The 23,382-nt window shown below is 41.6% G+C and overlaps 1 protein-coding gene across 1 annotated transcript in view; it reads right to left on the minus strand.

Moving 5' to 3' along the window:
• LOC308090809 (uncharacterized protein) overlaps nt 1-23,382 on the minus strand; it is a gene marked incomplete at its 5' end in the record, with an annotated part of 47,969 nt that overhangs the window by 24,248 nt on the left and 339 nt on the right. The gene's annotated exons all lie outside the window — the stretch shown is intronic.

Here is a 23,382-nt window from a genome sequence, read left to right on the forward strand (position 1 = left end):
TGCTTTCGGGAAAAAAGTATATTCTTCCAATTTAGGGGTGTCAAACCGTTGGCCCCCGGCCCAAATTTGACCCACAAAAGTCTTTAAACAGCTCCCTTCGATAGCTCAGTTGGTAGAGCGGAGGACTGTAGTGGTTAATGACTGACATCCTTAGGTCACTGGTTCAAATCCGGTTCGAAGGAGTGAAAATGCTACTCTTAATATAGAACAGTTGCTATTACTATGTACCTACACTGTAGTAGATGTTCAAAATAAGAACCACATAGAATGAAAGTCACAGTACGTGTTTGGTTTGGGATAACTGGAACAACAGCTACAAATTACACTGAGTATCCATATACTCATATCCATATGAACCCTAATCTGGGCATGTCATGATAGGCGAACAAGTGGCAAAAATAGCTGATCTACAAGCTCACATGCCGCTTTGCTTTGGATAAAAGCGTCTGCTAAATCACTGTACTGTACTGCTATGTGACATGTTTGTAGACAGTATGTTTTTGCAATTTATGGGTGTCAAACTAGTGGCCCACGGCCTAAATTTGACCCACAAAAGTCTTTAAGCAGCTCCCTTAGATAGCTCAGTTGGTAGAGCGGAGGACTGTAGTGGTTAATGACTGACATCCTTAGGTCACTGGTTCAAATCCGGTTCGAAGGAGTTGCTTTCGGGAAAAAAGTATATTCTTAGAGCGGAGGACTGTAGTGGTTAATGAGTTAAGGAGTGAAAATGCTACTCTTAATATAGAACAGTTGCTACTATGTACCTACACTGTAGTAGATGTTCAAAATAAGAACCACATAGGATGAAAGTCACAGTATGTGTTTGGTTTGGGATAACTTGAACAACAGCTACAAATTACACTGAGTTTATCCATATGAACCCTAATCTGGTTATGTCATGATAGGCGAACATGTGGCAAAAATAGCTGATCTACAAGCTCACTTGCTGCTTTGCTTTTGATATAAGCGTCTGCTAAATCACTGTAGTGGTTAATGACTGACATCCTTAGGTCACTGGTTCAAATCTGGTTCGAAGGAGTTGCTTTGGAAAATGCTACTCTTAATATAGAACAGTTGCTATTACTATGTACCTACACTGTAGTAGATGTTCAAGATAAGAAACACATTGGATGAAAGTCACAGTACGTGTTTGGTTTGGGATAACTTGAACAACAGCTACAAATTACACTGAGTTTATCCATATGAACCCTAATCTGGTTATGTCATGATAGGCAAACATGTGGCAAAAATAGCTGATCTACAAGCTCACTTGCTGCTTTGCTTTTGATATAAGCGTCTGCTAAATCACTTTACTTTACTGCTATGTGACATGTTTGTAGACAGTATATTTTTGCAATTTATGGGTGTCAAACTAGTGGCCCACGGCCCAAATTTGACCCACAAAAGTGTTTAAACAGCTCCCTTCGATAGCTCAGTTGGTAGAGCGGAGGACTGTAGTGGTTAATGACTGACATCCTTAGGTCACTGGTTCAAATCCGGTTCGAAGGAGTTGCTTTGGGAAAAAAGTATATTTTTGCAATTTAGGGGTGTCAAACCGGTGGCCCACGGCCCAAATTTTACCCACAAAAGTCTTTAAACAGCTCCCTTCGATAGCTCAGTTGGTAGAGCGGAGGACTGTAGTGGTTAATGACTGACATCCTTAGGTCACTGGTTCAAATCCGGTTCGAAGGAGTTGCTTTGGGAAAAAAGTATATTTTTGCAATTTAGGGGTGTCAAACCGGTGGCCCACGGCCCAAATTTGACCCACAAAAGTCTTTAAAAAGCTCCCTTCGATAGCTCAGTTGGTAGAGCGGAGGACTGTAGTGGTTAATGACTGACATCCTTAGGTCACTGGTTCAAATCCGGTTCGAAGGAGTTGCTTTCGGGAAAAAAGTATATTCTTAGAGCGGAGGACTGTAGTGGTTAATGAGTTAAGGAGTGAAAATGCTACTCTTAATATAGAACAGTTGCTACTATGTACCTACACTGTAGTAGATGTTCAAAATAAGAACCACATAGGATGAAAGTCACAGTATGTGTTTGGTTTGGGATAACTTGAACAACAGCTACAAATTACACTGAGTTTATCCATATGAACCCTAATCTGGTTATGTCATGATAGGCGAACATGTGGCAAAAATAGCTGATCTACAAGCTCACTTGCTGCTTTGCTTTTGATATAAGCGTCTGCTAAATCACTGTAGTGGTTAATGACTGACATCCTTAGGTCACTGGTTCAAATCTGGTTCGAAGGAGTTGCTTTGGAAAATGCTACTCTTAATATAGAACAGTTGCTATTACTATGTACCTACACTGTAGTAGATGTTCAAGATAAGAAACACATTGGATGAAAGTCACAGTACGTGTTTGGTTTGGGATAACTTGAACAACAGCTACAAATTACACTGAGTTTATCCATATGAACCCTAATCTGGTTATGTCATGATAGGCAAACATGTGGCAAAAATAGCTGATCTACAAGCTCACTTGCTGCTTTGCTTTTGATATAAGCGTCTGCTAAATCACTTTACTTTACTGCTATGTGACATGTTTGTAGACAGTATATTTTTGCAATTTATGGGTGTCAAACTAGTGGCCCACGGCCCAAATTTGACCCACAAAAGTCTTTAAACAGCTCCCTTCGATAGCTCAGTTGGTAGAGCGGAGGACTGTAGTGGTTAATGACTGACATCCTTAGGTCACTGGTTCAAATCCGGTTCGAAGGAGTTGCTTTGGGAAAAAAGTATATTTTTGCAATTTAGGGGTGTCAAACCGGTGGCCCACGGCCCAAATTTTACCCACAAAAGTCTTTAAACAGCTCCCTTCGATAGCTCAGTTGGTAGAGCGGAGGACTGTAGTGGTTAATGACTGACATCCTTAGGTCACTGGTTCAAATCCGGTTCGAAGGAGTTGCTTTCGGGAAAAAAGTATATTCTTCCAATTTAGGGGTGTCAAACCGGTGGCCAACGGCCCAAATTTGACCCACAAAAGTCTTTAAACAGCTCCCTTCGATAGCTCAGTTGGTAGAGCGGAGGACTGTAGTGGTTAATGACTGACATCCTTAGGTCACTGGTTCAAATCCGGTTCGAAGGAGTGAAAATGCCACTCTTAATATAGAACAGTTGCTATTACTATGTACCTACACTGTAGTAGATGTTCAAAATAAGAACCACATAGAATGAAAGTCACAGTACGTGTTTGGGATAACTGGAACAACAGCTACAAATTACACTGGAACAACAGCTACAATGAGTATCCATATACTCATATCCATATGAACCCTAATCTGGGCATGTCATGATAGGCGAACAAGTGGCAAAAATAGCTGATCTACAAGCTCACATGCCGCTTTGCTTTGGATAAAAGCGTCTGCTAAATCACTGTACTGTACTGCTATGTGACATGTTTGTAGACAGTATGTTTTTGCAATTTATGGGTGTCAAACTAGTGGCCCACGGCCCATATTTGACCCACAAAAGTCTTTAAGCAGCTCCCTTCGATAGCTCAGTTGGTAGAGCGGAGGACTGTAGTGGTTAATGACTGACATCCTTAGGTCACTGGTTCAAATCCGGTTCGAAGGAGATGCTTTGGGAAAAAAGTATATTTTTGCAATTTAGGGGTGTCAAACCGGTGGCCCACGGCCCAAATTTTACCCACAAAAGTCTTTAAACAGCTCCCTTCGATAGCTCAGTTGGTAGAGCGGAGGACTGTAGTGGTTAATGACTGACATCCTTAGGTCACTGGTTCAAATCCGGTTCGAAGGAGTTGCTTTGGGAAAAAAGTATATTTTTGCAATTTAGGGGTGTCAAACCGGTGGCCCACGGCCCAAATTTGACCCACAAAAGCCTTTAAAAAGCTCCCTTCGATAGCTCAGTTGGTAGAGCGGAGGACTGTAGTGGTTAATGACTGACATCCTTAGGTCACTGGTTCAAATCCGGTTCGAAGGAGTTGCTTTCGGGAAAAAAGTATATTCTTCCAATTTAGGGGTGTCAAACCGGTGGCCCCCGGCCCAAATTTGACCCACAAAAGTCTTTAAACAGCTCCCTTCGATAGCTCAGTTGGTAGAGCGGAGGACTGTAGTGGTTAATGACTGACATCCTTAGGTCACTGGTTCAAATCCGGTTCGAAGGAGTGAAAATGCTACTCTTAATATAGAACAGTTGCTATTACTATGTACCTACACTGTAGTAGATGTTCAAAATAAGAAACACATAGGATGAAAGTCACAGTACGTGTTTGGTTTGGGATAACTTGAACAACAGCTACAAATTACACTGAGTTTATCCATATGAACCCTAATCTGGTTATGTCATGATAGGCAAACATGTGGCAAAAATAGCTGATCTACAAGCTCACTTGCTGCTTTGCTTTTGATATAAGCGTCTGCTAAATCACTGTACTGTACTGCTATGTGACATGTTTGTAGACAGTATATTTTTGCAATTTATGGGTGTCAAACTAGTGGCCCACGGCCCAAATTTGACCAACAAAAGTGTTTAAACAGCTCCCTTCGATAGCTCAGTTGGTAGAGCGGAGGACTGTAGTGGTTAATGACTGACATCCTTAGGTCACTGGTTCAAATCCGGTTCGAAGGAGTTGCGTTGGGAAAAAAGGATATTTTTGCAATTTAGGGGTGTCAAACCGGTGGCCCACGGCCCAAATTTTACCCACAAAAGTCTTTAAACAGCTCCCTTCGATAGCTCAGTTGGTAGAGCGGAGAACTGTAGTGGTTAATGACTGACATCCTTAGGTCACTGGCTCAAATCCGGTTCGAAGGAGTTGCTTTGGGAAAAAAGTATATTTTTGCAATTTAGGGGTGTCAAACCGGTGGCCACGGCCCAAATTTGACCCACAAAAGCTTTTAAACAGCTCCCTTCGATAGCTCAGTTGGTAGAGCGGAGGACTGTAGTGGTAAATGACTGACATCCTTAGGTCACTGGTTCAAATCCGGTTCGAAGGAGTTGCTTTCGGGAAAAAAGTATATTCTTCCAATTTAGGGGTGTCAAACCGGTGGCCCACGGCCCAAATTTGACCCACAAAAGTCTTTAAACAGCTCCCTTCGATAGCTCAGTTGGTAGAGCGGAGGACTGTAGTGGTTAATGACTGACATCCTTAGGTCACTGGTTCAAATCCGGTTCGAAGGAGTGAAAATGCTACTCTTAATATAGAACAGTTGCTATTACTATGTACCTACACTGTAGTAGATGTTAAAAATAAGAAACACATAGGATGAACGTCACAGTACGTGTTTGGTTTGGGATAACTTGAACAACAGCTACAAATTACACTGAGTTTATCCATATGAACCCTAATCTGGTTATGTCATGATAGGCAAACATGTGGCAAAAATAGCTGATCTACAAGCTCACTTGCTGCTTTGCTTTTGATATAAGCGTCTGCTAAATCACTGTACTGTACTGCTATGTGACATGTTTGTAGACAGTATATTTTTGCAATTTATGGGTGTCAAACTAGTGGCCCACGGCCCAAATTTGACCCACAAAAGTGTTTAAACAGCTCCCTTCGATAGCTCAGTTGGTAGAGCGGAGGACTGTAGTGGTAAATGACTGACATCCTTAGGTCACTGGTTCAAATCCGGTTCGAAGGAGTTGCTTTCGGGAAAAAAGTATATTCTTCCAATTTAGGGGTGTCAAACCGGTGGCCCACGGCCCAAATTTGACCCACAAAAGTCTTTAAACAGCTCCCTTCGATAGCTCAGTTGGTAGAGCGGAGGACTGTAGTGGTTAATGACTGACATCCTTAGGTCACTGGTTCAAATCCGGTTCGAAGGAGTGAAAATGCTACTCTTAATATAGAACAGTTGCTATTACTATGTACCTACACTGTAGTAGATGTTCAAAATAAGAAACACATAGGATGAAAGTCACAGTACGTGTTTGGTTTGGGATAACTTGAACAACAGCTACAAATTACACTGAGTTTATCCATATGAACCCTAATCTGGTTATGTCATGATAGGCAAACATGTGGCAAAAATAGCTGATCTACAAGCTCACTTGCTGCTTTGCTTTTGATATAAGCGTCTGCTAAATCACTGTACTGTACTGCTATGTGACATGTTTGTAGACAGTATATTTTTGCAATTTATGGGTGTCAAAGTAGTGGCCCACGGCCCAAATTTGACCCACAAAAGTGTTTAAACAGCTCCCTTCGATAGCTCAGTTGGTAGAGCGGAGGACTGTAGTGGTTAATGACTGACATCCTTAGGTCACTGGTTCAAATCCGGTTCGAAGGAGTTGCTTTGGGAAAAAAGTATATTTTTGCAATTTAGGGGTGTCAAACCGGTGGCCCACGGCCCAAATTTTACCCACAAAAGTCTTTAAACAGCTCCCTTCGATAGCTCAGTTGGTAGAGTGGAGGACTGTAGTGGTTAATGACTGACATCCTTAGATCACTGGTTCAAATCCGGTTCGAAGGAGTTGCTTTGGGAAAAAAGTATATTTTTGCAATTTAGGGGTGTCAAACCGGTGGCCCACGGCCCAAATTTGACCCACAAAAGCCTTTAAACAGCTCCCTTCGATAGCTCAGTTGGTAGAGCGGAGGACTGTAGTGGTTAATGACTGACATCCTTAGGTCACTGGTTCAAATCCGGTTCGAAGGAGTTGCTTTCGGGAAAAAAGTATATTCTTCCAATTTAGGGGTGTCAAACCGGTGGCCCACGGCCCAAATTTGACCCACAAAAGTCTTTAAACAGCTCCCTTCGATAGCTCAGTTGGTAGAGCGGAGGACTGTAGTGGTTAATGACTGACATCCTTAGGTCACTGGTTCAAATCCGGTTCGAAGGAGTTGCTTTCGGGAAAAAAGTATATTCTTCCAATTTAGGGGTGTCAAACCGGTGGCCCACGGCCCAAATTTGACCCACAAAAGTCTTTAAACAGCTCCCTTCGATAGCTCAGTTGGTAGAGCGGAGGACTGTAGTGGTTAATGACTGACATCCTTAGGTCACTGGTTCAAATCCGGTTCGAAGGAGTTGCTTTCGGGAAAAAAGTATATTCTTCCAATTTAGGGGTGTCAAACCGGTGGCCCACGGCCCAAATTTGACCCACAAAAGTCTTTAAACAGCTCCCTTCGCTAGCTCAGTTGGTAGAGCGGAGGACTGTAGTGGTTAATGACTGACATCCTTAGGTCACTGGTTCAAATCCGGTTCGAAGGAGTTGCTTTGGGAAAAAAGTATATTTTTGCAATTTAGGGGTGTCAAACCGGTGGCCACGGCCCAAATTTGACCCACAAAAGCTTTTAAACAGCTCCCTTCGATAGCTCAGTTGGTAGAGCGGAGGACTGTAGTGGTTAATGACTGACATCCTTAGGTCACTGGTTCAAATCCGGTTCGAAGGAGTTGCTTTCGGGAAAAAAGTATATTCTTCCAATTTAGGGGTGTCAAACTAGTGGCCCACGGCCCAAATTTGACCCACAAAAGTGTTTAAGCAGCTCCCTTCGATAGCTCAGTTGGTAGAGCGGAGGACTGTAGTGGTTAATGACTGACATCCTTAGGTCACTGGTTCAAATCCGGTTCGAAGGAGTTGCTTTCGGGAAAAAAGTATATTCTTAGAGCGGAGGACTGTAGTGGTTAATAAGTTAAGGAGTGAAAATGCTACTCTTAATATAGAACAGTTGCTACTATGTACCTACACTGTAGTAGATGTTCAAAATAAGAACCACATAGGATGAAAGTCACAGTATGTGTTTGGTTTGGGATAACTTGAACAACAGCTACAAATTACACTGAGTTTATCCATATGAACCCTAATCTGGTTATGTCATGATAGGCGAACATGTGGCAAAAATAGCTGATCTACAAGCTCACTTGCTGCTTTGCTTTTGATATAAGCGTCTGCTAAATCACTGTAGTGGTTAATGACTGACATCCTTAGGTCACTGGTTCAAATCTGGTTCGAAGGAGTTGCTTTGGAAAATGCTACTCTTAATATAGAACAGTTGCTATTACTATGTACCTACACTGTAGTAGATGTTCAAGATAAGAAACACATAGGATGAAAGTCACAGTACGTGTTTGGTTTGGGATAACTTGAACAACAGCTACAAATTACACTGAGTTTATCCATATGAACCCTAATCTGGTTATGTCATGATAGGCAAACATGTGGCAAAAATAGCTGATCTACAAGCTCACTTGCTGCTTTGCTTTTGATATAAGCGTCTGCTAAATCACTTTACTTTACTGCTATGTGACATGTTTGTAGACAGTATATTTTTGCAATTTATGGGTGTCAAACTAGTGGCCCACGGCCCAAATTTGACCCACAAAAGACTTTAAACAGCTCCCTTCGATAGCTCACTTGGTAGAGCGGAGGACTGTAGTGGTTAATGACTGACATCCTTAGGTCACTGGTTCAAATCCGGTTCGAAGGAGTTGCTTTCGGGAAAAAAGTATATTCTTAGAGCGGAGGACTGTAGTGGTTAAGGAGTGAAAATGCTACTCTTAATATAGAACAGTTGCTACTATGTACCTACACTGTAGTAGATGTTCAAAATAAGAACCACATAGGATGAAAGTCACAGTATGTGTTTGGTTTGGGATAACTTGAACAACAGCTACAAATTACACTGAGTTTATCCATATGAACCCTAATCTGGTTATGTCATGATAGGCGAACATGTGGCAAAAATAGCTGATCTACAAGCTCACTTGCTGCTTTGCTTTTGATATAAGCGTCTGCTAAATCACTGTAGTGGTTAATGACTGACATCCTTAGGTCACTGGTTCAAATCTGGTTCGAAGGAGTTGCTTTGGAAAATGCTACTCTTAATATAGAACAGTTGCTATTACTATGTACCTACACTGTAGTAGATGTTCAAGATAAGAAACACATAGGATGAAAGTCACAGTACGTGTTTGGTTTGGGATAACTTGAACAACAGCTACAAATTACACTGAGTTTATCCATATGAACCCTAATCTGGTTATGTCATGATAGGCAAACATGTGGCAAAAATAGCTGATCTACAAGCTCACTTGCTGCTTTGCTTTTGATATACCGTAATTTTCGCACTATAAGCCGCACCTGAATATAAGCCGCAGCAGCTAAATTGAATGATTTGTACATATATAAGCCGCACTGGACTATAAGCCGCGGGTGTAAAATCCATAGATTTAGGAGGTCCCCTAGTGGCCGTTAGCTGTAAAAATCCATAGATAAGCCGATCCGTTATATAAGCCGCAGGGTCGAAAAATGGGAAAAAAGTCGCGGCTTATAGTCCGAAATTTACGGTAAGCGTCTGCTAAATCACTTTACTTTACTGCTATGTGACATGTTTGTTGACAGTATATTTTTGCAATTTATGGGTGTCAAACTAGTGGCCCACGGCCCAAATTTGACCCACAAAAGTCTTTAAAGAGGTCCCTTCGATAGCTCAGTTGGTAGAGCGGAGGACTGTAGTGGTTAATGACTGACATCCTTAGGTCACTGGTTCAAATCCGGTTCGAAGGAGTTGCTTTGGGAAAAAAGTATATTTTTGCAATTTAGGGGTGTCAAACCGGTGGCCCACGGCTCAAATTTTACCCACAAAAGTCTTTAAACAGCTCCCTTCGATAGCTCAGTTGGTAGAGCGGAGGACTGTAGTGGTTAATGACTGACATCCTTAGGTCACTGGTTCAAATCCGGTTCGAAGGAGTTGCTTTGGGAAAAAAGTATATTTTTGCAATTTAGGGGTGTCAAACCGGTGGCCACGGCCCAAATTTGACCCACAAAAGCTTTTAAACAGCTCCCTTCGATAGCTCAGTTGGTAGAGCGGAGGACTGTAGTGGTAAATGACTGACATCCTTAGGTCACTGGTTCAAATCCGGTTCGAAGGAGTGAAAATGCCACTCTTAATATAGAACAGTTGCTATTACTATGTACCTACACTGTAGTAGATGTTCAAAATAAGAACCACATAGAATGAAAGTCACAGTACGTGTTTGGTTTGGGATAACTGGAACAACAGCTACAAATTACACTGAGTATCCATATACTCATATCCATATGAACCCTAATCTGGGCATGTCATGATAGGCGAACAAGTGGCAAAAATAGCTGATCTACAAGCTCACATGCCGCTTTGCTTTGGATAAAAGCGTCTGCTAAATCACTGTACTGTACTGCTATGTGACATGTTTGTAGACAGTATGTTTTTGCAATTTATGGGTGTCAAACTAGTGGCCCACGGCCCAAATTTGACCCACAAAAGTGCTTAAACAGCTCCCTTCGATAGCTCAGTTGGTAGAGCGGAGGACTGTAGTGGTTAATGACTGACATCCTTAGGTCACTGGTTCAAATCCGGTTCGAAGGAGTTGTTTTGGGAAAAAAGTATATTTTTGCAATTTAGGGGTGTCAAACCGGTGGCCCACGGCCCAAATTTTACCCACAAAAGTCTTTAAACAGCTCCCTTCGATAGCTCAGTTGGTAGAGCGGAGGACTGTAGTGGTTAATGACTGACATCCTTAGGTCACTGGTTCAAATCCGGTTCGAAGGAGTTGCTTTGGGAAAAAAGTATATTTTTGCAATTTAGGGGTGTCAAACCGGTGGCCACGGCCCAAATTTGACCCACAAAAGCTTTTAAACAGCTCCCTTCGATAGCTCAGTTGGTAGAGCGGAGGACTGTAGTGGTAAATGACTGACATCCTTAGGTCACTGGTTCAAATCCGGTTCGAAGGAGTTGCTTTCGGGAAAAAAGTATATTCTTCCAATTTAGGGGTGTCAAACCGGTGGCCCACGGCCCAAATTTGACCCACAAAAGTCTTTAAACAGCTCCCTTCGATAGCTCAGTTGGTAGAGCGGAGGACTGTAGTGGTTAATGACTGACATCCTTAGGTCACTGGTTCAAATCCGGTTCGAAGGAGTGAAAATGCTACTCTTAATATAGAACAGTTGCTATTACTATGTACCTACACTGTAGTAGATGTTCAAAATAAGAACCACATAGAATGAAAGTCACAGTACGTGTTTGGTTTGGGATAACTGGAACAACAGCTACAAATTACACTGAGTATCCATATACTCATATCCATATGAACCCTAATCTGGGCGTGTCATGATAGGCGAACAAGTGGCAAAAATAGCTGATCTACAAGCTCACATGCCGCTTTGCTTTGGATAAAAGCGTCTGCTAAATCACTGTACTGTACTGCTATGTGACATGTTTGTAGACAGTATGTTTTTGCAATTTATGGGTGTCAAACTAGTGGCCCACGGCCCAAATTTGACCCACAAAAGTCTTTAAACAGCTCCCTTCGATATCTCAGTTGGTAGAGCGGAGGACTGTAGTGGTTAATGACTGACATCCTTAGGTCACTGGTTCAAATCCGGTTCAAAGGAGTGAAAATGCTACTCTTAATATAGAACAGTTGCTATTACTATGTACCTACACTGTAGTAGATGTTCAAAATAAGAAACACATAGGATGAAAGTCACAGTACGTGTTTGGTTTGGGATAACTTGAACAACAGCTAGAAATTACACTGAGTTTATCCATATGAACCCTAATCTGGTTATGTCATGATAGGCAAACATGTGGCAAAAATAGCTGATCTACAAGCTCACTTGCTGCTTTGCTTTTGATATAAGCGTCTGCTAAATCACTGTACTGTACTGCTATGTGACATGTTTGTAGACGGTATATTTTTGCAATTTATGGGTGTCAAACTAGTGGCCCACGGCCCAAATTTGACCCACAAAAGTGTTTAAACAGCTCCCTTCGATAGCTCAGTTGGTAGAGCGGAGGACTGTAGTGGTTAATGACTGACATCCTTAGGTCACTGGTTAAAATCCGGTTCGAAGGATTTGCTTTGGGAAAAAAGTATATTTTTGCAATTTAGGGGTGTCAAACCGGTGGCCCACGGCCCAAATTTTACCCACAAAAGTCTTTAAACAGCTCCCTTCGATAGCTCAGTTGGTAGAGCGGAGGACTGTAGTGGTTAATGACTGACATCCTTAGGTCACTGGTTCAAATCCGGTTCGAAGGAGTTGCTTTGGGAAAAAAGTATATTTTTGCAATTTAGGGGTGTCAAACCGGTGGCCCACGGCCCAAATTTGACCCACAAAAGTGTTTAAGCAGCTCCCTTCGATAGCTCAGTTGGTAGAGCGGAGGACTGTAGTGGTTAATGACTGACATCCTTAGGTCACTGGTTCAAATCCGGTTCGAAGGAGTTGCTTTGGGAAAAAAGTATATTTTTGCAATTTAGGGGTGTCAAACCGGTGGCCCACGGCCCAAATTTTACCCACAAAAGTCTTTAAACAGCTCCCTTCGATAGCTCAGTTGGTAGAGCGGAGGACTGTAGTGGTTAATGACTGACATCCTTAGGTCACTGGTTCAAATCCGGTTCGAAGGTGTTGCTTTGGGAAAAAAGTATATTTTTGCAATTTAGGGGTGTCAAACCGGTGGCCACGGCCCAAATTTGACCCACAAAAGCTTTTAAACAGCTCCCTTCGATAGCTCAGTTGGTAGAGCGGAGGACTGTAGTGGTAAATGACTGACATCCTTAGGTCACTGGTTCAAATCCGGTTCGAAGGAGTTGCTTTCGGGAAAAAAGTATATTATTCCAATTTAGGGGTGTCAAACCGGTGGCCCACGGCCCAAATTTGACCCACAAAAGTCTTTAAACAGCTCCCTTCGATAGCTCAGTTGGTAGAGCGGAGGACTGTAGTGGTTAATGATTGACATCCTTAGGTCACTGGTTCAAATCCGGTTCGAAGGAGTGAAAATGCTACTCTTAATATAGAACAGTTGCTATTACTATGTACCTACACTGTAGTAGATGTTCAAAATAAGAAACACATAGGATGAAAGTCACAGTACGTGTTTGGTTTGGGATAACTTGAACAACAGCTACAAATTACACTGAGTTTATCCATATGAACCCTAATCTGGTTATGTCATGATAGGCAAACATGTGGCAAAAATAGCTGATCTACAAGCTCACTTGCTGCTTTGCTTTTGATATAAGCGTCTGCTAAATCACTGTACTGTACTGCTATGTGACATGTTTGTAGACAGTATATTTTTGCAATTTATGGGTGTCAAAGTAGTGGCCCACGGCCCAAATTTGACCCACAAAAGTGTTTAAGCAGCTCCCTTCGATAGCTCAGTTGGTAGAGCGGAGGACTGTAGTGGTTAATGACTGACATCCTTAGGTCACTGGTTCAAATCCGGTTCGAAGGAGTTGCTTTGGGAAAAAAGTATATTTTTGCAATTTAGGGGTGTCAAACCGGTGGCCCACGGCCCAAATTTGACCCACAAAAGCCTTTAAACAGCTCCCTTCGATAGCTCAGTTGGTAGAGCGGAGGACTGTAGTGGTTAATGACTGACATCCTTAGGTCACTGGTTCAAATCCGGTTCGAAGGAGTTGCTTTCGGGAAAAAAGTATATTCTTCCAATTTAGGGGTGTCAAACCGGTGGCCCACGGCCCAAATTTGACCCACAAAAGTCTTTAAACAGCTCCCTTCGATAGCTCAGTTGGTAGAGCGGAGGACTGTAGTGGTTAATGACTGACATCCTTAGGTCACTGGTTCAAATCCGGTTCGAAGGAGTTGCTTTCGGGAAAAAAGTATATTCTTCCAATTTAGGGGTGTCAAACCGGTGGCCCACGGCCCAAATTTGACCCACAAAAGTCTTTAAACAGCTCCCTTCGATAGCTCAGTTGGTAGAGCGGAGGACTGTAGTGGTTAATGGCTGACATCCTTAGGTCACTGGTTCAAATCCGGTTCGAAGGAGTTGCTTTGGGAAAAAAGTATATTTTTGCAATTTAGGGGTGTCAAACCGGTGGCCACGGCCCAAATTTGACCCACAAAAGCTTTTAAACAGCTCCCTTCGATAGCTCAGTTGGTAGAGCGGAGGACTGTAGTGGTTAATGACTGACATCCTTAGGTCACTGGTTCAAATCCGGTTCGAAGGAGTTGCTTTCGGGAAAAAAGTATATTCTTCCAATTTAGGGGTGTCAAACTAGTGGCCCACGGCCTAAATTTGACCCACAAAAGTGTTTAAGCAGCTCCCTTCGATAGCTCAGTTGGTAGAGCGGAGGACTGTAGTGGTTAATGACTGACATCCTTAGGTCACTGGTTCAAATCCGGTTCGAAGGAGTTGCTTTCGGGAAAAAAGTATATTCTTAGAGCGGAGGACTGTAGTGGTTAATAAGTTAAGGAGTGAAAATGCTACTCTTAATATAGAACAGTTGCTACTATGTACCTACACTGTAGTAGATGTTCAAAATAAGAACCACATAGGATGAAAGTCACAGTATGTGTTTGGTTTGGGATAACTTGAACAACAGCTACAAATTACACTGAGTTTATCCATATGAACCCTAATCTGGTTATGTCATGATAGGCGAACATGTGGCAAAAATAGCTGATCTACAAGCTCACTTGCTGCTTTGCTTTTGATATAAGCGTCTGCTAAATCACTGTAGTGGTTAATGACTGACATCCTTAGGTCACTGGTTCAAATCTGGTTCGAAGGAGTTGCTTTGGAAAATGCTACTCTTAATATAGAACAGTTGCTATTACTATGTACCTACACTGTAGTAGATGTTCAAGATAAGAAACACATAGGATGAAAGTCACAGTACGTGTTTGGTTTGGGATAACTTGAACAACAGCTACAAATTACACTGAGTTTATCCATATGAACCCTAATCTGGTTATGTCATGATAGGCAAACATGTGGCAAAAATAGCTGATCTACAAGCTCACTTGCTGCTTTGCTTTTGATATAAGCGTCTGCTAAATCACTTTACTTTACTGCTATGTGACATGTTTGTAGACAGTATATTTTTGCAATTTATGGGTGTCAAACTAGTGGCCCACGGCCCAAATTTGACCCACAAAAGACTTTAAACAGCTCCCTTCGATAGCTCAGTTGGTAGAGCGGAGGACTGTAGTGGTTAATGACTGACATCCTTAGGTCACTGGTTCAAATCCGGTTCGAAGGAGTTGCTTTCGGGAAAAAAGTATATTCTTAGAGCGGAGGACTGTAGTGGTTAAGGAGTGAAAATGCTAATCTTAATATAGAACAGTTGCTACTATGTACCTACACTGTAGTAGATGTTCAAAATAAGAACCACATAGGATGAAAGTCACAGTATGTGTTTGGTTTGGGATAACTTGAACAACAGCTACAAATTACACTGAGTTTATCCATATGAACCCTAATCTGGTTATGTCATGATAGGCGAACATGTGGCAAAAATAGCTGATCTACAAGCTCACTTGCTGCTTTGCTTTTGATATAAGCGTCTGCTAAATCACTGTAGTGGTTAATGACTGACATCCTTAGGTCACTGGTTCAAATCTGGTTCGAAGGAGTTGCTTTGGAAAATGCTACTCTTAATATAGAACAGTTGCTATTACTATGTACCTACACTGTAGTAGATGTTCAAGATAAGAAACACATAGGATGAAAGTCACAGTACGTGTTTGGTTTGGGATAACTTGAACAACAGCTACAAATTACACTGAGTTTATCCATATGAACCCTAATCTGGTTATGTCATGATAGGCAAACATGTGGCAAAAATAGCTGATCTACAAGCTCACTTGCTGCTTTGCTTTTGATATACCGTAATTTTCGCACTATAAGCCGCACCTGAATATAAGCCGCAGCAGCTAAATTGAATGATTTGTACATATATAAGCCGCACTGGACTATAAGCCGCAGCTGTAAAATCCATAGATTTAGGAGGTCCCCTAGTGGCCGTTAGCTGTAAAAATCCATAGATAAGCCGATCCGTTATATAAGCCGCAGGGTCGAAAAATGGGAAAAAAGTCGCGGCTTATAGTCCGAAATTTACGGTAAGCGTCTGCTAAATCACTTTACTTTACTGCTATGTGACATGTTTGTAGACAGTATATTTTTGCAATTTATGGGTGTCAAACTAGTGGCCCACGGCCCAAATTTGACCCACAAAAGTCTTTAAACAGCTCCCTTCGATAGCTCAGTTGGTAGAGCGGAGGACTGTAGTGGTTAATGACTGACATCCTTAGGTCACTGGTTCAAATCCGGTTCGAAGGAGTTGCTTTGGGAAAAAAGTATATTTTTGCAATTTAGGGGTGTCAAACCGGTGGCCCACGGCCCAAATTTTACCCACAAAAGTCTTTAAACAGCTCCCTTCGATAGCTCAGTTGGTAGAGCGGAGGACTGTAGTGGTTAATGACTGACATCCTTAGGTCACTGGTTCAAATCCGGTTCGAAGGAGTTGCTTTGGGAAAAAAGTATATTTTTGCAATTTAGGGGTGTCAAACCGGTGGCCACGGCCCAAATTTGACCCACAAAAGCTTTTAAACAGCTCCCTTCGATAGCTCAGTTGGTAGAGCGGAGGACTGTAGTGGTTAATGACTGACATCCTTACTTCACTGGTTCAAATCCGGTTCGAAGGAGTTGCTTTCGGGAAAAAAGTATATTCTTCCAATTTAGGGGTGTCAAACCGGTGGCCCCCGGCCCAAATTTGACCCACAAAAGTCTTTAAACAGCTCCCTTCGATAGCTCAGTTGGTAGAGCGGAGGACTGTAGTGGTTAATGACTGACATCCTTAGGTCACTGGTTCAAATCCGGTTCGAAGGAGTGAAAATGCCACTCTTAATATAGAACAGTTGCTATTACTATGTACCTACACTGTAGTAGATGTTCAAAATAAGAACCACATAGAATGAAAGTCACAGTACGTGTTTGGTTTGGGATAACTGGAACAACAGCTACAAATTACACTGAGTATCCATATACTCATATCCATATGAACCCTAATCTGGGCATGTCATGATAGGCGAACAAGTGGCAAAAATAGCTGCTCTACAAGCTCACATGCCGCTTTGCTTTGGATAAAAGCGTCTGCTAAATCACTGTACTGTACTGCTATGTGACATGTTTGTAGACAGTATGTTTTTGCAATTTATGGGTGTCAAACTAGTGGCCCACGGCCCAAATTTGACCCACAAAAGTCTTTAAACAGCTCCCTTCGATAGCTCAGTTGTTAGTGCGGAGGACTGTAGTGGTTAATGACTGACATCCTTAGGTCACCGGTTCAAAGGAGTGAAAATGCTACTCTTAATATAGAACAGTTGCTATTACTATGTACCTACACTGTAGTAGATGTTCAAAATAAGAAACACATAGGATGAAAGTCACAGTACGTGTTTGGTTTGGGATAACTTGAACAACAGCTACAAATTACACTGAGTTTATCCATATGAACCCTAATCTGGTTATGTCATGATAGGCAAACATGTGGCAAAAATAGCTGATCTACAAGCTCACTTGCTGCTTTGCTTTTGATATAAGCGTCTGCTAAATCACTGTACTGTACTGCTATGTGACATGTTTGTAGACGGTATATTTTTGCAATTTATGGGTGTCAAACTAGTGGCCCACGGCCCAAATTTGACCCACAAAAGTGTTTAAACAGCTCCCTTCGATAGCTCAGTTGGTAGAGCGGAGGACTGTAGTGGTTAATGACTGACATCCTTAGGTCACTGGTTAAAATCCGGTTCGAAGGATTTGCTTTGGGAAAAAAGTATATTTTTGCAATTTAGGGGTGTCAAACCGGTGGCCCACGGCCCAAATTTTACCCACAAAAGTGTTTAAACAGCTCCCTTCGATAGCTCAGTTGGTAGAGCGGAGGACTGTAGTGGTTAATGACTGACATCCTTAGGTCACTGGTTCAAATCCGGTTCGAAGGAGTTGCTTTGGGAAAAAAGTATATTTTTGCAATTTAGGGGTGTCAAACCGGTGGCCCACGGCCCAAATTTTACCCACAAAAGTCTTTAAACAGCTCCCTTCGATAGCTCAGTTGGTAGAGCGGAGGACTGTAGTGGTTAATGACTGACATCCTTAGGTCACTGGTTCAAATCCGGTTCGAAGGAGTTGCTTTGGGAAAAAAGTATATTTTTGCAATTTAGGGGTGTCAAACCGGTGGCCACGGCCCAAATTTGACCCACAAAAGCTTTTAAACAGCTCCCTTCGATAGCTCAGTTGGTAGAGCGGAGGACTGTAGTGGTAAATGACTGACATCCTTAGGTCACTGGTTCAAATCCGGTTCGAAGGAGTTGCTTTCTGGAAAAAAGTATATTCTTCCAATTTAGGGGTGTCAAACCGGTGGCCCACGGCCCAAATTTGACCCACAAAAGTCTTTAAACAGCTCCCTTCGATAGCTCAGTTGGTAGAGCGGAGGACTGTAGTGGTTAATGACTGACATCCTTAGGTCACTGGTTCAAATCCGGTTCGAAGGAGTGAAAATGCTACTCTTAATATAGAACAGTTGCTATTACTATGTACCTACACTGTAGTAGATGTTCAAAATAAGAAACACATAGGATGAAAGTCACAGTACGTGTTTGGTTTGGGATAACTTGAACAACAGCTACAAATTACACTGAGTTTATCCATATGAACCCTAATCTGGTTATGTCATGATAGGCAAACATGTGGCAAAAATAGCTGATCTACAAGCTCACTTGCTGCTTTGCTTTTGATATAAGCGTCTGCTAAATCACTGTACTGTACTGCTATGTGACATGTTTGTAGACAGTATATTTTTGCAATTTATGGGTGTCAAAGTAGTGGCCCACGGCCCAAATTTGACCCACAAAAGTGTTTAAACAGCTCCCTTCGATAGCTCAGTTGGTAGAGCGGAGGACTGTAGTGGTTAATGACTGACATCCTTAGGTCACTGGTTCAAATCCGGTTCGAAGGAGTTGCTTTGGGAAAAAAGTATATTTTTGCAATTTAGGGGTGTCAAACCGGTGGCCCACGGCCCAAATTTGACCCACAAAAGCCTTTAAACAGCTCCCTTCGATAGCTCAGTTGGTAGAGCGGAGGACTGTAGTGGTTAATGACTGACATCCTTAGGTCACTGGTTCAAATCCGGTTCGAAGGAGTTGCTTTCGGGAAAAAAGTATATTCTTCCAATTTAGGGGTGTCAAACCGGTGGCCCACGGCCCAAATTTGACCCACAAAAGTCTTTAAACAGCTCCCTTCGATAGCTCAGTTGGTAGAGCGGAGGACTGTAGTGGTTAATGACTGACATCCTTAGGTCACTGGTTCAAATCCGGTTCGAAGGAGTTGCTTTGGGAAAAAAGTATATTTTTGCAATTTAGGGGTGTCAAACCGGTGGCCACGGCCCAAATTTGACCCACAAAAGCTTTTAAACAGCTCCCTTCGATAGCTCAGTTGGTAGAGCGGAGGACTGTAGTGGTTAATGACTGACATCCTTAGGTCACTGGTTCAAATCCGGTTCGAAGGAGTTGCTTTCGGGAAAAAAGTATATTCTTCCAATTTAGGGGTGTCAAACCGGTGGCCCACGGCCCAAATTTGACCCACAAAAGTCTTTAAACAGCTCCCTTCGATAGCTCAGTTGGTAGAGCGGAGGACTGTAATGGTTAATGACTGACATCCTTAGGTCACTGGTTCAAATCCGGTTCGAAGGAGTGAAAATGCTACTCTTAATATAGAACAGTTGCTATTACTATGTACCTACACTGTAGTAGATGTTCAAAATAAGAACCACATAGAATGAAAGTCACAGTACGTGTTTGGTTTGGGATAACTGGAACAACAGCTACAAATTACACTGAGTATCCATATACTCATATCCATATGAACCCTAATCTGGGCGTGTCATGATAGGCGAACAAGTGGCAAAAATAGCTGATCTACAAGCTCACATGCCGCTTTGCTTTGGATAAAAGCGTCTGCTAAATCACTGTACTGTACTGCTATGTGACATGTTTGTAGACAGTATGTTTTTGCAATTTATGGGTGTCAAACTAGTGGCCCACGGCCCAAATTTGACCCACAAAAGTCTTTAAACAGCTCCCTTCGATAGCTCAGTTGGTAGAGCGGAGGACTGTAGTGGTTAATGACTGACATCCTTAGGTCACTGGTTCAAATCCGGTTCAAAGGATTTGCTTTGGGAAAAAAGTATATTTTTGCAATTTAGGGGTGTCAAACCGGTGGCCCACGGCCCATATTTTACCCACAAAAGTCTTTAAACAGCTCCCTTCGATAGCTCAGTTGGTAGAGCGGAGGACTGTAGTGGTTAATGACTGACATCCTTAGGTCACTGGTTCAAATCCGGTTCGAAGGAGTTGCTTTGGGAAAAAAGTATATTTTTGCAATTTAGGGGTGTCAAACCGGTGGCCCACGGCCCAAATTTGACCCACAAAAGTGTTTAAGCAGCTCCCTTCGATAGCTCAGTTGGTAGAGCGGAGGACTGTAGTGGTTAATGACTGACATCCTTAGGTCACTGGTTCAAATCCGGTTCGAAGGAGTTGCTTTCGGGAAAAAAGTATATTCTTCCAATTTAGGGGTGTCAAACCGGTGGCCCACGGCCCAAATTTGACCCACAAAAGTCTTTAAACAGCTCCCTTCGATAGCTCAGTTGGTAGAGCGGAGGACTGTAGTGGTTAATGACTGACATCCTTAGGTCACTGGTTCAAATCCGGTTCGAAGGAGTTGCTTTCGGGAAAAAAGTATATTCTTCCAATTTAGGGGTGTCAAACCGGTGGCCCACGGCCCAAATTTGACCCACAAAAGTCTTTAAACAGCTCCCTTCGATAGCTCAGTTGGTAGAGCGGAGGACTGTAGTGGTTAATGACTGACATCCTTAGGTCACTGGTTCAAATCCGGTTCGAAGGAGTGAAAATGCTACTCTTAATATAGAACAGTTGCTATTACTATGTACCTACACTGTAGTAGATGTTCAAAATAAGAACCACATAGAATGAAAGTCACAGTACGTGTTTGGTTTGGGATAACTGGAACAACAGCTACAAATTACACTGAGTATCCATATACTCATATCCATATGAACCCTAATCTGGGCGTGTCATGATAGGCGAACAAGTGGCAAAAATAGCTGATCTACAAGCTCACATGCCGCTTTGCTTTGGATAAAAGCGTCTGCTAAATCACTGTACTGTACTGCTATGTGACATGTTTGTAGACAGTATGTTTTTGCAATTTATGGGTGTCAAACTAGTGGCCCACGGCCCAAGTTTGACCCACAAAAGTGTTTAAACAGCTCCCTTCGATAGCTCAGTTGGTAGAGCGGAGGACTGTAGTGGTTAATGACTGAAATCCTTAGGTCACTGGTTCAAATCCGGTTCGAAGGAGTCGCTTTTGGGAAAAAAAGTATATTCAAATTACATTGAGACTGTTTAACCATATTCTGGGCATGTCATGATAGATGAACATGTGGCAAAATTACTTGAACAATCTCGGAAAATAGTACACCTACAAGCTCATTCTGCGCCTTGGCAGAATTCGACGCGGAAATGCATCCATGGCAGTCAAAGAGTTAATATATAACCTTAATACATTAAGTATTAATTAGCCCGCAAAAGATTATGAAGAGCTCCCTCGCGGCTAATAACTGACATCCTTAGGTCGCTGGTTCAAATCCGGCTCGAATGCGTTGCTTTTGGTATGTATTGCAGTACAATTTGGACCAATATCTAAAAACCTAGTTGGAGAGAAGTTTGTATGTGAAAAAATAAAGCCTGACAATGAATATTGTAGAGGGCATGGCTTCATAAAATATTTAAAATCAAAACAGCTGTGCACAGGCTACTTTCTCTCAATGCCAATTCTGCAGTTGCCGTATATAAGTAAGAAGAGTGTCTATACCTGTCAGTCAGAAGGTCCCTGGTTTGAATCCTGACTTATCCAGGCTTAATTTAAATTGCTGTACAGAAATCATGACTTTAGTAAATAATATTCGTCCAACTTTTTTAAGTGAACATGAAATGGCCTTTTGAAATGTCTGGCCCCTGTATTGCTGCTTGCAATTTAGAAAATATTTGATAAAATATTTATAAATATTTTATAAAAAAATAAAATATTTGTATTTGTTATTTTTACACTTGTTTAATTGTATCCTAATGTCATTTTTATCATGCATTTCCTTTTCTTGATGTTTTGTGTAAAGCACATGAATAGCCTTGTTGTTGAAATGTGCTATATGTGTTACACTGTCTAAACTTATACAGTCTAAACTGTATAACCTAAGACAAATAGATCACCAAAATAAATACTGGATGGATGAAATCGAGAGACAAATGAACAAAGTTTTAACAAAGCAAAATGTCAAAATGTTTTCTCCCCAAAAGTTGCTTTTTATTCAAATTTTATTAAATTGATTAGTTTGATTATCTGTTGTACCCCTAATTTTTTACTTCTTGTGTTTGTCTGCTCTGAAGGGCTGTATTTTGAGGTCAAGCTCAACGTGTCAATAACGGGGGACTGCAATCCTGAAGTGTCCCTCAAGGTCTGGGTACGTCTGACAAGAAAAGTCTACACGTGACATATAACATGTCAGCACTTTCCATCACAGTTTCCCAAACAGTGGGTCGCAGACCAATTTTTTATGGGTTGCGAGTAAATGTCCCCTTTATATATATATATATATATATATTTTAAATCATTTCCTACATTCAAAAATATATATATAGTATTTCAAAGGATTTAAAAAAGTGAAAACAAAAAGAAAATCGCAACTTTTCATCAATTAAAAACAATTCCAACATTTTTCAAAAGTATTTCATGAATAAAATATAAAATCTAAGAAATTTCATAAATGCATTTAGAAGAAGTAGTGAAAATAGTGAAAGAAACGTGAAAATAGCAGATCTACAAGCTCACAACTGAGCTTGTAGATCTGCTATTTTCACTAGTTTGGATCCCGGGCAAACGTCTAATTTTTCCTTTGGGTATTGAGCTAAAAAGTCTGGGAACCACTGCTTCACATCACCACAGAGCAGTGATTCTCAAAATGTTTAATTTCAAAGACCCCCAGTTTGATCTGCATTAGTCCACGGACCCCCATTGTATCTGTGGGACGTCAATCTTCACTGTAAAGTCCTCATTGTTAATTCAACTTTCAGAGTTACAAATCCCTAAGGGTAATTTTTTTGTGGGTCACGAGGTTTATTTTTAAAATTATTATTATTTTAAAAGATAAAAAAATATATATATTCGTAGTTTTTCATAAATTAAAAACTAATTCAATAAAAAAAGAGAAATAAATTCCATAAATTCCACAAATGTAACTTTTAAGAAGAAGTGAAAATAGCCAATCTACAAGTTCACAACGCTCACCGCGTAGTGAGCTTGTATTTTCGCTAGTTTGGGTCCCGGGGAGACAACAAATTTCTCCTTTGGGTCTCGTCACGTGCTAAAAAGTTTGGGAACCAGTGCCATAGTACCTGCCCAACACCGTGGAGACTGATTTTCAATTCCTCCACGGTGGTCTTAGTTCTTTGATTGACCACCCGAGATAAAATTCCTTATATGTATTCACGTTTTGGCCACTGCCAACCGACACAGCTTCTGATCCATTGTCATCTCCCTCTTCAACAGCTTGAAACCAGTCTACCC

This window comes from Gymnoscopelus braueri (genome assembly GCF_963280865.1).
Source record: "Gymnoscopelus braueri genome assembly, chromosome: 8".
Taxonomy (NCBI): Eukaryota; Metazoa; Chordata; class Actinopteri; order Myctophiformes; family Myctophidae; genus Gymnoscopelus; species Gymnoscopelus braueri.